Here is a 14096-nt window from a genome sequence, read left to right on the forward strand (position 1 = left end):
ACGCATAGCACTTAGGATGACTGAATAATTTCAAAGACTTCCCCAAGTCCCTCGATGATGGAGCACACTGCAATTTGGGAATAATGATATGACTAAGGGAGGGGAATTTAGCCACAACTAGTTTCATCAGAGCCAACTTGGTTTGTCTTGGAAAAAGGGAAATCCTCGCTGGGCCACCACTGTGTATTCCCTCGTGGTGAACTGGCCTGTCCCAGGTCAGGCTTGTTTTTCTGGCCCCAGTTATCCACCACTGGCTAAGTCCTTGGGTAGCATGGTTTTTTCCCTTTCAGTTTGTGGTCTGTAACTTAGAGGACGTGCCCCATTATCAGTTCTGTTGGGCCTCACATTCAGGATGTTAGGAAACAGGAATCAAGTATAACTCCTTTGGAGCCATTTTAACAGTTGTGGTTTTTGAGGAAGTTTGCCCCTCCCAGAGCCAGACTCAGGAGAGAGGACACCCACAGCAAGGATAGTATTCTGACCTTCCTGGAGAACCGCATCACTCTCACCATCACGTGTGTGTGTGTGTGTGTGTGTGTGTGTGTGTGTGTGTGTGTGCGCACATGTGCATACATATATACTGGAAGTGGCCTCATCATTTCTAAACCTGGAAGACTCTTTAGGCAGTGTTTAGCACAACTTCATTTGATGGAGAGAAATTTAGGCCTCAAAGAATCCACCTGCAATGCAGGAGACCTAGGTTTGATCCCTGGTTTGGGAAGATCCCCTGGAGATGAAAATGGCTACCGACTCCATTATTCTGGCCTGGAGAATTCCATGGACTGTATAGTCCATGGGGTCGCAGAGTCGGACATGACTGAGCAACTTTCACTCCACACTCAAATAAAATAAAAAAATTGAGGCCTCGGGAAATTTGACTTGTCTAATGTTCTATACCTAGTTAATGAAAAGACTGGAGTCAGACAAAAATCAGGCCTTCTTCCTCCATATCTCACTGTCTGAAAGTTTCACTTCAGAACATAGTGTTTGATTTTTTTTTCCTGATTATAAAGTAACACAAAGGAAGATGCCAAGTGCTCTGGATTCAGCTGACCCTTAGTAGGATCATCTCCATCTTCCCTTCGAAGTGGGGGCACTTGAGGAAGGCCATTGTCAGCAGGAGCCTGTCTCTAGGTGAAGTCCCAGCCTTGCCCTCTGACCTCAGCCCAACCCTTGAACTCCTACTTTGTTAGTTTCTTTGGTTTCAGTTGTGACTTATCAACCACCAGCCAGCCTGTGGGGGTTCCTCCTCCAGCCTGTTCCTGTGGTCCTGCCTTCACCACTCGGCCGAGCCCTGCCATCACTCTAGCCCCCTTATCTGGCTTAGTTCTTGCTTATCCTGAGCACATATTTGTTGTTGTTGTTGTTATTTAGCTGCTCAGTCATCTAACTTTTTGTGATCCCATGGCCTGCATCACACCAGGCTTCCCTGTCCTTCACTATCTCCCGGAGTTTGCTCAAATTCATGTCCATTGAGTCAATAATGCCATCCAATCATCTCATCCTCTGTTGCCCCCTTCTCTGCCTGCCCTCAATCTTTCCTAGCATCAGGGTCTTTTCCAATGAGTCGGCTCTTCACATCAGGCGGCCAAAGTACTGGAGCTTCAACTTTAGCATCAGTCCTTTCAATGAATATTCAGGGTTGATTTCCTTTATCACTGACTAGTTTGATCTCTTTGCTGTACAAGGGACTTTCTAGAGTCTTCTCTACACCACAGTTTGAAAGCATCGGCTCTTCGTTGCTCAGCTTTCTTTGTGGCCCAACTCTCACATCTGTACCTGGCTTTGACTATATGGACCTTTGCTGGCAAAGTGATATCTCTGCTTTTTAATACCCTATCTAGGTTTTTCATAGCTTAGAGATTTATTTAACAGCAAAAATATTCTTTATCTGACAAATGTCTTGAGATGCAGAGGGCAATTGGATCCCAGAAGTCTTGATTCCTTAAATTCTGCTTCCTTCATATGTTCTGGAAGGAAGCCATCAGAAGAGGGACTAAGCTGCCTATGGCTATTTGAATCATTTAATTCAAATATTTAATTGATTATCTAACAATGGGCTTATGACATATTCATAGATCAACCCTAAAACAGGCTTCTGCAATCCTGGGAAACTCTCCCAAGTTGGAAGTTAATTCCTAAATGCAATTGAACATGTTTCACAAAGGACATTAGATGACCTGCAGTGCACCATCTGGAAGCCATATGGAATGTGAATTCTTCTTTGAGACCTAGTAACTAGGCAAGCAGGCCACCTCTAGGGGCTGTGCCCCAACAATAGTCCCACCAGCATCATTTCTGGTGAAACATCTCTTTTCATTTATAGGGGACAGTTTCACACACACTTCTTTTTTTGTTTGGTTTGTCTTATTTCAGTGGTCTCATCATGGACAGGCAGAGGAATCCCTTACTAAAGGCGATAGGTGGCATTTTCTCTAAAATCTAAGCCAAGAGCTGAAGCAATTCCAGAATCTAAGAAGGCAGCTCCTTTCCTGGAATATGAAGGCATGGTAGACTGAAGAGTTTCTCAATGCATTCCTCCATGAAGGCTGCCGCACAGCTACTCCATCAGTTCTGGGGAGTTGTAAAGGCACAGGCTGCTATACAAGCTTCCCGCCACTTCCCAAATCAAAGAGCCAGGCACGATCTGGGAGAGTTGAAACCTGAGGGCATGCTGGGGTCAGTGTTAGAATCAGTAGGGAACAGGCTTGGTCTTGATCAGAGAGGTAAGGGTGTGAGGGAATATTCTGAACTAATTCTGAGTCACCAGCAGGCTGATGTGTCAGCTGGGGAGGGATCTAAAGGATAGATTTGGAGGAAAGGGAGTGTCAGGAGGTAGTTACACTCAAGCTGGTTTACTAAGAACTTGGGAATAGTGAAGAGGACAATCGGATTGATTTTGCTGAAGACTATTTCTCATCTATCACATGTCACCCTCCAATCCATGTCTTAAAGGTGCTGCCTTGTATGGATCTGATAAAGGGATACATACACTTATGGTTAACAGAAAAACATGAGAACTTTCATCTTCAGCTAGCCACATGGAAATCTCTGCTGCTTTGTTGCTTCTCACTGGGGCTGGGAGAATAGAGTCAAATGCACTTGGCTACCCAATTCACAGAAAATCTTGGCTTGTCTTTAGGTTCTATTGTTCCTGCCCAGGTGGTGAAGCTAAAACGGAATTGACTGTGGTCTCTCCTATTTTTACTGTGCCATTTCTCTAAGGATCTCTGAGTCTTATTTTAACCACAGAAAAGTATTTTCCTTTGTTGGCCAAGAGTAAAAACAGTCTGAGATGCAGCAAACAATGGGGGCCGGAAGGGTTCTAGTTCAGGATAGAACTGAACTAGAGCATAAGGACTCTGCTTTCTTCAGAAATTTTGGGGGATAAGCATCAGAAAATGGATAGAGAGTGAGAGGGGGTGGGGAAGATGATGAGGGAACCCCACTATTAAGAGTCTGTTTACGCACATGGTGGCCCAGACCTACGGAGATCTGGGTAGAGACAAGGGTGAAGTAAGACTGTGTTTTGGAAACTGTGGTAAGAAGGAGTTGATGAGTCAGTGCTTACTATCCCCAGAAAAAGATATTGCTCACTGGGGAGGCTTTGGGGCAAAGCCTGTACATGCATCTGAGGGTGGGGTAGGAGAGGCAGATTGGCAGGTGGAAATTTGGAGGGAAAGGAGTGGAGGGGAGACAGACTGTGAATGGACAACAGGTGGGAAAGCACATTGGGGAAATAGTACCGAAAGTGGGACTCCAAGCGGAAAGAGCTGTCAAAACAGAAGCAGAACTCTGGTGCTGTGCTGACAGTAAAGGGAGATTTGCAGGTTGTGTGGGAAACCCACAGGCTTAATTTCATTTTTTTAATGCTTCTAATTTTAATTTCTTTTCAATCCAACGTGTGTGAAATAGTTGTGGTGGAGAGCATTGTTGCCTTGGCCACCTTAGGGCTATACTTAATGTCCAAGTTTAGATTTTAACCAAATATAGCATACCTGGAAACAGTCCTTTATTTACCAGTGGCTGAAATAGAAGCTGAGTCACAGAAGTGACACAAACACATCTGGTACCTGTCTCAGACCTTCTTGAATCCCCGGGCTGCTGATGAGCTTGGCCTTCGCTTGAAAGGGTCTTCAAACCGCCTCTCTGTTAATATCCACCCATCTGGTTCAGGAATGATCCCCCTCACACTGGTTCTTCTCACGTAATTCGCCCAGACATCAGTGACTATATATTTATGGTTGACTTTCAGAGTTGAGCTATAGGACCTTTGATCAACACAAGTGTCACCAATTCCACTCACTGTTCTAAACGTGGATGATGGAACAGAACTGTTTTGAAATCTCATCTTTGCTTAAGTTGGATTTCATCTGTGCTTGAAGGGGAGGAAGAAACCATCTGGTTTGGAAAAAGACGTGTGCCCTTTCCCCACTTTGTTGTAATCACCTACCACCATTGTCCACTTCCCTGAGTCCCTGGCGCTGATACAGAAGAAGGAATAGACCGGGATGGAAGGAGCCACTATCTCAGTGGCTCAGACTCCATTAAAAAAATTGGGATGGATTTATATCTGTAAGTCATGGTATGTATCTGATTATTTCCCAAACATTTCTATCACAGGGAAGACTGTAAGAATGCTCCCATGTAAGATTTGCCTACATCAGGAGAAATCAAGACAATCCCCTGGGTGCGAGAAGATACTAGAGTCTCTATTCTGTTTAGTTTTATCTTACCCCTTTATATTTTTTATGTTTGTGTATATGTTATAATATGCATTGCATATTAGTATATTGATAAATGTGTATTATCTATCAAGCCTTTATCTATCATCTATTAATAATATCTACCTATCTCATTAGTCATCTGTCTCTCCATTTTTTATCATAAAGTTCATTGAGCAGCATTTTTGGAAAGGCAAATTCATGTGAGAGTCTATTTCAGTAGGCTTCATGTGAGACCTAGGAAACTGTGATTATCTGATTCATTTATTTTCATTAAGGAACTTTTTCTTAAAAGTAACCTTACACAAAACCCTAACATGTCAGGGATAAAGATGGGACCCCACTTTTGAGGTAGGACTGGAGGCAAGGGTAGGAGAGGGTCCCACCTCCAAAGTTTCCCTTTCGTTTGTTCCCCCCCCTCTGCTCTCCTTGGTCTGTGTAAACTCCCACTTGGAAACCACCTTGGCAGCTTCTGCAAGATGCATCTTTGGAGATTGACTGGCTCAGTGTTTCAAACCGGATTAACAGGATATGGTTCCTGTATTCAGGTTTGATCTTGTAAATATTTCCTACTAGCTGGATCCATCCCAGTCTGTTTTTCAGGGCACATGGTAATCACTCCCTCACAGCCCAGGCTAAGTGAAGGGACTGACATTGTAATAGACTTCTGCTTCCTCCTAAGAGAAGGCGCCTTCCCTGGTAATTTCCTGCCTTGCAATTACTGCTTCATTTTTCCCAACACAGTCTCTTCCCCACAGTAAACAGCCAATGTATTCATGAAGAGTCATGTTCAATGCAGAGTATGATCAGACTCTTGCAGCAAACACTTCTCTAATCTTATTTCAGACTTGCAATTAACTTCCTCGGCAGAAGGAGATTCTGCTTAAACTAAATGAAACCCCCAATCCTGGGAACACCTCACCCTTTAGCTAATGCAGTTATGCTTACATATGGTTATAATTTTCCTTCTGAATTTGTTTAGAGATGGCTCATGTCCTGAGGGTAATTCACATTGTCATTTATAAAGTTATATTTTCTTCACATTTAACCTTGAGGGACAAAATTGCCTATAGAAATGGGGGAAATTTAGGGTGTGGCAAATGGAGATAAACTACTCAGATCCCCCTTCCCAGAAAGGACTCGCTACCCAGTTGCCAGGAGGATAACTAGGTGACAACCTCACCTCTTAGCAAATTTTAAACTCAAGTCACACTCTACTCAAAGTGGCCCCAGCTCATAACTGAGCAAGGTCAAGGAATAAAGTTATGGCCATTTCCATCCGATAGGGATAAGCTCCAACAGGCAATCTTGCTTTGGAGCAACGTTTGGGGCTAACAGAGCCTGGACCACGGTCAAGCAACTTCCTCATGACCATTCCTGCCATCTCACCTTCCCTTTGACAGGTGTTATTCCTCACAAAACCTCGTGCCCTCTAATTCTGTGTTAGCATCTGCTTCTCAGAGACTTAGAGTTTGAGGGAGAAAGGGAGGAAGCAAGAACCAATATAGGTTGCAATATTCTCCTAGATTCCTTGAATTTATTATTCCCAGCCTTTGGGTATGAATAGCCCCTGGGCAACCTCAGAGTTACTGCAAGGAGCCTGCAAACATACCCATGTGCCCAACATCACCTATAGGCTGAATGTATAATATGTCTAAATATTTTAAATAATATATGTGCTATTTTCAAAATACATGAACAACAATAGACTAAAACAGTTTTAAAATAGTGCACTTTTAGTTCAACAGGCTCTAATAGTTATACATATATGCACATCCGGGGAAAATCTTTGAAGAGGTGTTGTTGTGTTAAAAGGACAGAACCACTGATAGATGATGTGGCCTCTGGTCTTCAGACATGAACTGGGAATTTCCAATGTATGGATCACAGTAAACTGTGGAAAATTCTGAAAGAGATGGGACTACCAGACCACCTGACCTGCCTCTTGAGAAATCTGTATGCAGGCCAGGAAACAACAGTTAGAACTGGACATGGAACAACAGACTGGTTCCAAATAGGAAAAGGAATACGTCAAGGCTGCATATTGTCACCCTGCTTATTTAACTTCTATGCAGAGTACATCATGAGAAACACTGGACTGGAAGAAACACAAGTTGGAATCAAGATTGCTGGGAGAAATATCAATAACCTCAGATATGCAGATGACACCACCCTTATGGCAGAAAGTGAAGAGGAACTAAAAAGCCTCTTGATGAAAGTGAAAGAGGAGAGTGAAAAAGTTGGCTTAAAGCTCAACATTCAGAAAATGAAGATCATGGCATCCGGTCCCATCACTTCATGGGAAATAGGTGGGGAAACAGTGTCAGACTTCATTTTTGGGGGCTCCAAAATCACTGCAGATGGTGATTGCAGCCATGAAATTAAAAGACCCTTACTCCTTGGAAGAAAAGTTATGACCAACCTAGATAACATATTCAAAAGCAGAGACATTACTTTGCCAACTAAGGTCCGTCTAGGCAAGGCTATGGTTTTTCCAGTAGGCATGTATGGATGTGAGAGTTGGACGGTGAAGAAAGCTGAGCACTGAAGAATTGATGCTTTTGAACTGTAGTGTTGGAGAAGACTCTTGAGAGTCCCTTGGACTGCAAGGAGATCCAATCAGTCCATTCTGAAGGAGATCAACCCTGGGATTTCTTCGGAAGGAATGATGCTAAAGCTGAAACTCCAGTACTTTGGCCACCTCATGCGAAGAGTTGACTCATTGGAAAAGACTTTGATGCTGGGAGGGATTGGGGGCAGGAGGAGAAGGGGACGACAGAGGATGAGATGGCTGGATGGCATCACTGACTCGATGGATGCAAGTCTGAGTGAACTCCAGGAGTTTGTGATGGACAGGGAGGCCTGGCGTGCTGCAATTCATGGGGTTGCAAAGAGTCGGACACGACTGAGCGACTGAACTGAACTGAACTGAAACTTTGGGAAAAGCTATGTAATTCTCAGATGGAACCAGCTCTAATCTGACAAATTTGATAGCTGAGGGGTATTAAAATGGTCAACATTAAAGAGTAATGAGACATTGTCTGGCTTCTTGCTACACTCTCAAAACTCCTAAAATGTGCTTGTGTGTGCTAAGTCACTTCAGTTGTGTCTGATTCTGTGTGATCTATGGACTGTAGTCCACCAGCCTCTTCTGTCCATGAGATTCTCCAGGCAAGAATGCTGGAGTGAGTTGCCATTTCCTACTCCAGGGGATCTTTCCAACCAGGGATCAAACCCAAGTCTCAAATCTACCTGCATTGACAGGCAGCGTCTATTACACCAGTGCCACCTAGGAAGCCCTGAACACGCTTATGTACTGGCAACCTGGGGTCTTGACCTTCCTGTTCAGAGATATAACTAGGAAAGTGTTTGACAGGTTTAGCACCTCTGTTTGGAGATAAATTGCCTTGTCTTAGCATATAATACAGGGAGCAGGTACCATATAATTTGGGATTACCATTTAGGTAGACTCATATCTGAAAAAGACCAGCCATCCTGTCCTGCAGAGGAGAATACTGAGACTCCTTTTGGGGAGGTATAATAGCTTGTCCAAAGCTATAGCTAATAAGTGGCACATACCTCTCTTAACAGTAGAGAAGAAGCAGGTTATAGGTTATGATTTGAGGTGTAAAAGTCACTAGCTATAATAGTCAGGATGTGCTGAACTATGCTGCTATAACAAATAACACCAAAAGGTTGGTAGAATAATATAAAGGAAGTCACCCAAAGTTTCGTCCAAAGTCCCAAAGTCCATTGTAGGTCTGGATGATTCTCTAGAATACCTATGCCCCAGGGATCCAGGTTGTTTTGAACTTAGGACACTTCCATTTCAACAAATGAGTTCACAGTTGCCACCACAGAGAAAGAGTCTGCTGTAAGATCATTCATTGTCAGTTAAACACCTTGGTCCATCGTCAAACACAGGTGATAGGTCCTATTTAAAAGGAGAGGAGAGTTGAATAAAAATAATCACTCAACATCCCTACCATGGGCTTCCCAGATGGCGCTAATGGTAAAGAACCCACTTGCCAATGCAGGTAATGTAAGAGATGTGGGTTTGATCCCTGGGTCAGGAAGACACACTGGAGTAGGAAATGGTTTCCCACTTCCAGTATTCTTGCCTGGAAAATTCCATGGACAGAGAAGCCTAGTAGACTACAGTCCATGGGATCGCAAAGAGTTGGACATGACCAAGCAGTCAAATCTGATCCTAGCTTACCACACCAGCCTCCCAGAATGCCAGCAAAATTTCATTAGTTATTGTTAGGGTAAATTTCACAAGTTCTCTAAGCATACTAACTTATTAAGTCATTATCACTCAGCATAAATCATGAATTAGTTTATCGTTTTGGTTTAGTCAGTAATACTTTGAAAAACTGAACAGCTATGGTGGGAATACACTTTAAGATCCCCTCTTAATAAAAGACAGTCAGGGTTTGCCTGGAAGGACAGAGTTGTGCGGGAGACAACTGGGAGACCCCAGGTCTGGTGATGGATAGTGGCTGAGGACAGTGAGTATATGAAGGAGAAGACATTCTAAGGGCAGAAAGAGCACTGAGAGATGGTAGAGGCTGACCGTGACCAGCTTCCTGGAGTTCATCACCTTGCCCCAGGCTGCCCTAGTGAGTAAAACAACTTTCAAATGTCCGTGGGTATATTTGAATGATACCAAGTCTTACCAGACTTTTGATCTCGTGTTTATCTCTAGTCTGCCTTCCCTCCCCAACTGCCAGATACTGCTTTGAAATAACATTTTGCTAGCCTAGACTCCTGGGTTTCCTGCCACATTTTCGTGTCTGCAGTGCTATGGAGACCAAAATGGCAGAGAGACGCACTGCAGAAGGGAGCCCAGCTTGATTTCACTGTGAATTGATCCTTCCCATTTTCCAGGCTACTACTTCTGTTGGAGGTCACCCATCACTGCTGGGAGTTTGTTAGTTTTTGAGCTGAGTGTTTACCCAAGTTCTTTAAGCCATCTTGGCCTCTGAAATGGACTTGGATACCATCTCTTTTGAGCTCTTCCACATTTTCACTCAGAGCTGAAAATATTAGTGACGAGCCACTTCTGCCCCGGTGGATATGAGATGTTTACTTTCAGACTAAGACGCATTCCAAATGGGGGTCAGATTAGAACAGAACGACGTTGAAGGGTTTGGCCAGTTTACTCTAATGGAAATTTTCTTCAAAAATGGAATAGTAGACATGTGACTTTCCAGTCCAGTTCATAATCTTGGAGTCAGACTGCTTGAGTTCACAGGCTGACTCAGCCATTTACTAATTATGTGTTTATAGACAGATTACTTAATCTTTCTGGGCCCCAGGTTTTCTTTAACTTTAAAATAAGAACAACTGCATCTACTTCAATAAATTTGAAGCCATTAGGGGCACTCAATAAAGTGAAAGTGTTAGTTGCTCAGTCATGTCCAACTCTTTGAGACGCCATGGACTGTCTCCCGCCAGGCTCCTCTGTCCATGGAATTCTCCAGGCAAGAATACTGGAGTGGGTAGCCAATCCCTTTTCCAGGGGATCTTCCCAACTCAGGGATCAAACCTGGATCTCCTGCATTTCAGGCTGGTTCTTTACATCTGAGCTACCAGGGAAGCCCAGGGGCACAAAAATATGTATGAACTACTATGGTTTCTGTTGTACTCTAAAGAGATTTGGGGACAGAGGTCTGATAATTTGATAGCTAAGACCACTATTGTTGTTATCAGTAATAATACTATAAGATCTAACGTGACATACTGGCCAGTACTTCAGTTCCCTCATCCATAAGATGGACCAATGTTATTGGCCCTTCCTACCTTACTAGATTATATGGTGCGTCAAATGAGGTAAGAGATACCTTGAAAAATAAACATGTACTATGGAGATCCTATTCGTGCTGGGCAAAGTAATAGCAGCGATAGCAGTGGTAGTTGTAGAGTGTCTATCCTGCGGCCACTGAGGTTGATACAATCTCCGCATGTGACTCTGATGAGCCAGATTTCATTGGGGTGGGTGGGGCTCCTGCACTGCTTAGACAGAGCCTCGTGCTAATGAGGGCATCGCTTTCCTTTTTTCCAAGTTATATTTATGGATTTTTTCCAGTTTGAAAGTAACGCAGAATCATTATTGAAAAAATTTTAAATGTGAAGAGGCTTTAAGAAGGGAATTAAAATCACCCGTCATCCTATTACCAAGAGACCAGATGGCTTCTTGCTGTCTTTCTCACTCTCCCCTCCCCTCCTGTCTCTGGTTCTCTATGCAGATACATGTAGGCATGTGCACATACACACGCACACACACACACATACACACAGGCGTTGTATATAAAACTGGTAGTACAGTTTTATAGGCTCTTGTCAATGAATGGCATGTCAGGAGCATTTTTTAGCTCACTAAATGTTTATCACAACTTTCCTTCTCCTCGTCTACTTTCGGAGTATATAGAGCCCTACTTCCTAAGGAAGGTCCCCCCACTATACCTCATCCCACCCCTCTGGACTTGCACGAGTCTGAGGGCATTATTTTCTGATGCCCTCAATATTTCTATCCATTGAGTCAGAGGTGCTTCTGCCAAGAGTATTTAGTCTCTGAGAGGTCAGTGCCAGAGTCTGGTTCCCAGTTCAGAAAACCACAGGATGAACAAAACCAGGTTCTGAACCAGCAACACACCAGACTCTGATGGTGGGCAGGCCCTCACTCCCTCTCTTGCCGAAAGAGTCTTTTCGAGACTATATTTGCTTGGCTGCCCCTGGTTAGGAAATAGTAAGAAGCTTGCATTCGTGGAAAGAGGAAGGAAAAAACAGTCACCAATGCTTTCATAAAGCCCAGCCTGTCACAGTTCCTGTTTAAGGAGGAGGATTCATTTTTCCCTAATTGAAAATACTTGAGCCAAGATGGGGAGGGGAGTAGAGATGGGCGGGGGGAGAGGGGATTGCCCTTCTGTGCAGAGCCAGCCAGGGATTTGCATATACAGTGAAATATGTCAGGGCTCTCATTTTGGGGGAGGGGGACAGTTCTTTGGTTCCAAGCAAAAGAAACTAACTTTTGCTCCTTTAAGAAAAAAAAAAGTTGAAGATACACACATATATACATCACACCACACCCTCATACATATTAGAAGGCCACAGAGTAGCTCACAGAATGAAACAAAAATCTAAAGAATCTGGCTTTGTACAGGACAGGAAACTAGGTGATCTAGGTGGGAGAGACTAAAAAACCCTGCATCGGTGCGGGGTCCCTGTGTCCCTTCACTAGGACTGATTTTTGCTCCCTGGAGAGTACACTGGCCTTGCTCGGTGACATGGCAACTGCTCCACCCACCGAAGGTGAGACACTTGCTTCAGGCTCTGTTAGAAGCGAGGACAGGATGCTAAGCGGGCCATAGAGCGGATGTCTACCTTGCTTTTCATCCTCAGCCTCGCTGCTATAATTAGTTCCCGGGCCTGCCTGGATTTACATTCATCCAAATGGAGCGACTGAACTGAACAGAACTGAAATGGAGTCCATGTGTTTCTGTTTTATAGCAGCCTTGATAAAATTAAACCATCTAAACATCACCCAAGACAAGATCTCTGGTGTGTCTCTGTGCCCCACTTGGAGAGCAGGTTCTTAGGCCTTCCTGCAACTGTCTTTTACTTCACCTGGCTTCCCTTTAAAAGCTCCATGCTCTGGATTCTGGGAGTTTGCACCCCCAAGGGCCCTTGTTACCCAGCCTAGTTCTTGCTTAGGCAGCAAACTAAAAATAAGTGTCCCCAGGACCATTCACGTTGGCAATGACAGTTGGGCTGCCACCTCACCACAAAGACACTTTTCATTTGGGGGTTTGGAAAAGGGAAACACTTAAGTGCTAGTTTATCAGCCAAAAGAAGCTACGACCGAAAAAACACAGCACCCATCCCACCCACAGACTTCTGGTCAAAGTATCAGTTTACAGGGGAAAGTTTAGCCTGTTATAAATTAAAGACACAGAGGTGGTTCTTTATTTGCACATTTGTGGGGGTAAGGGGGAGATGATGTGAGCCCACAACAGCTGCCCTTTGGAAGTTTCCAGGGAAACTTTAAAAGCGAACAAAGTGTGTTTTAGAAAGTGTTAGAAAGAGTTCCCTTATGATCTTATTTACAAAGCAGAAATAGAGTCACAAACGTAGAGAACAAATGTATCGTTATCAAGGAGCAACTGGGATCAACACGTACACACTACTGATACTATGCGTGATACTATGCGTGAAACAGATAACGAATGAGAACCTATTGTCCAGCACAGGGAACTCAACTCAGTGCTCTGTGGTGACCTGAATGGGGAGGAAATCCAAAAGGGAGGGGACGTATGTATGGCTGATTCATTTTGCTGTACAGTAGAAACTAACACAACATTATAAAGCAACTATACTCCAATAAAGTATAGCTTACAAAGACAGAAAATAAAAAGTGTTAGAACATTTGCCAAGTACAGAGGAACAAAGAAAAGCCTGCAACGACATACAGGATTAATAATTAGGTGTGTTTCCAATTCTGGGTTTTAGATCGGGTTGAGTTTAGGAGTCAGCTTATTTCCATGCCTGTCCTATTTGCTATTACTTGGGAATGAAGCCTGGAGTAAAGTAAACGTTTAATCAGTGTAGCTAGTACACTGGTAGATTTTCGTACATGGCATCTGTAGGCTTCCTTTAACCACTTAATATAACAAGGTTTTCCCCATGTTTGAAAATTTTAAGTAAGCACTTATTGCTAAGTTTGTAGAAAAAGAACATGCTGGGGGACTGCAAGAGCCAGAGTGAAACTTACTTAGGAAAATTCATCAGACAAATCTAGACACTGCTTTAAAAAAAATATCAGAAGTGTTCTGCTATTTTTTCAAAATATGTTTTACATCGCTGTTGTAAAACATGCTATCATTAAGCACTTGGTTATTACGTTTATGACAAGAATAGTTAATGATTTTTTTTAAGGCAGAGAAGAGGATTTACAAGCCCATATATATGTATATATTTTTTTGTTTTTGTTTTTTGTTTTTTCCTCTCGAAGTATATAATCTTCCTCTCTTAGCAGCTCTGAGGGCCTCAGATATTAACAGTGTTCGTCTTTCCTACTCTGGTGATCTAGTCACCTAGGCATGCATCTTTAGAATATTTACTAGAACAACAATGATCAAAACAGAAATAAGACCTATCACTAATTGAGTGCTTGCTGCATGCCAGGCACCAGTCTAAGACTTTGGAGGGAGATTTAACGGAGGGAAGATGTGTACTGCAGATTCAGTGGAGCTTTTTGAGGAGATCAGAGCCACAGGAAGAGTGGGGGGATGGATGCTGCTGTGGGTGAAGTGTGGAAGCGCTTAATCTATTCTGGATGGAGATTAGTGAGAGGACTGGGAAGTGGCATCA

Source organism: Capricornis sumatraensis, chromosome 16 (genome assembly GCF_032405125.1).
Source record: "Capricornis sumatraensis isolate serow.1 chromosome 16, serow.2, whole genome shotgun sequence".
Lineage (NCBI taxonomy): Eukaryota > Metazoa > Chordata > Mammalia > Artiodactyla > Bovidae > Capricornis > Capricornis sumatraensis.